The sequence below is a fragment of the Austrofundulus limnaeus genome, unplaced genomic scaffold (assembly GCF_001266775.1).
Source record: "Austrofundulus limnaeus strain Quisiro unplaced genomic scaffold, Austrofundulus_limnaeus-1.0 Scaffold978, whole genome shotgun sequence".
Taxonomy (NCBI): domain Eukaryota; kingdom Metazoa; phylum Chordata; class Actinopteri; order Cyprinodontiformes; family Rivulidae; genus Austrofundulus; species Austrofundulus limnaeus.
The window spans coordinates 45350-47172 of NW_013953380.1; the positions used below are offsets into that span (position 1 = coordinate 45350).

The 1823-nt window shown below is 37.5% G+C and overlaps 1 protein-coding gene across 1 annotated transcript in view; it reads left to right on the forward strand.

Moving 5' to 3' along the window:
- Positions 1-1823, forward strand: part of LOC106533594 (zinc finger protein 638) — a gene marked incomplete in the record, with an annotated part of 63807 nt that overhangs the window by 36626 nt on the left and 25358 nt on the right.

Consider the following 1823-nt stretch of genomic DNA (forward strand, 5'->3'; position numbering starts at 1 on the left):
GTAATATTTGGGGTCACAAGTTTTTGTCATGGATATTTTGTGGGTCAGAAGACAACAAGTTTGGGAACCACTGATCTAGAGGACCTACTTATTTTTTCTTTTTGATTTTTTTCTACCTGGATTGCTGAGATGCATCAGGACATTTTGAACATAGACAAACAAGTAAATCAATAGTCTTGGCTTTTGACTMAATGGTTTCCACAGTTGACTGATGCAACATTATCTTTACTGAAGATGAGGACCTGATCMATGCTCCTGCTTCATCCTACCATCACTTATAAACAAGACTTTGAGATACCTGAACTCCTCAKCTTGAGGTGGAGGGAGCGTTCCACCGTTTTCTGATTAAGAACCATGGCCTCAGACTTAGAAGAGCTCTCACATCAGCTGAGAACCACTGCTGTGCACACTCAAGGTCATGGCCCAGGAAAACACTGACAGATCCATATTATCTGTTAAAAGCTGAAAGACGTAATAAAACGTGTTGTAAAAAATAATGYGCTGTTCAAAAATAGCATGTCTGAATAATAGCAGGACCCACTGGATTTCTTCTCAATTCTTTATTTTCATGTCTGACTCCGATCAGGTTCATACAGTACAGCATTCAGCAGTTAGACCTCAGTGTAGGACCTTGAGCAAAGCAGCCCAGTCTGTCCAGGCTGGATCTAAGCAGAGRCTCTGCAAAACGCTTATGAAAATACTTCTAACTTCTGCAATGRAGAATTGACCTTATARTGTATTTCTTACTGSTTACACCTCTGCAGGTGTTACCTTTTACATCAGATGTCAGAATGTCACCAKTTTTGTTTATACTGCAGCCAGAACACATCGATAACAAACCTTAAGGCTGCAATGATCAGAAAGTATTAAAATACAAATCTGGATCTAACATTCACTTAATCATTTACAAAATTTCTTTCAGTGTGATTGCAATATTGTAGAATAYTGAAATGACAGTATCAGTTGCAATTAACCCTCATGTTCTGTCAACRTTCACAACACAGCCCATGTTTAACCTGTGAGTATGTAGAGAAGTGTATTTTAACCAGATTGTCAGATTGTATTTGTTGTGTGCCGTCTGTCTGAATTATTATTTCTTTACCGTTTTGTGATATTTATACTCTACAAACTGATGTTGTGATATCAATAAGTTGTCAATTTATTGTGAAGTTCTTGTGAAAAGTAAAACTTTGAGCTTCACAGTGTTTGTWAGTAGGGATGTCTYGATCCAGATTTTTAAGCTCCAGATACAATCCAATATTTTTAATGATTAGTCTTTCCAATACTGATCTGAAAGYTTTATTTCTTTATTTCTTTCAAAGTGACWATGTTGGTAGYATTAAAGCGAGCCTTGCTGTTCCCACCACCAGGAACATCAGTTTGCAGGTTTTGCAAGATTCAGTTTCAGCATCATTGTTTTCCATTGAAAAGTGTTCCCACACTGTGGACAAGGGCCCAGTCCCAATGCTCAGTGCGCAATCTGCGCCCCTCTGTGAAGTGTGGATTCAGTCGAAGTGCACATCAGTGCTGGACTGCGCAGATTACAAGCATGCAAAACAATTGAGAATTGGGACAGTACGGATTACATCATCAAACACCGGGAGCTACCGGTCACTGTAAGACCAAATTTCATACACATAAAAGCAAATGTTTAAAGAAAGAAACAAATTTTATCTCCTTCCTGATTGAGTTTACACAATATATGCAATCTATTCACTTCTCTACTAATCAGAAGGCAAAAAAAATTACAATGTCTTGTTCACTTTTTTTGGATTTCCTGATTTAACTTTGTTGTGATTGTTTATTTTTTTGTGGTATAATAA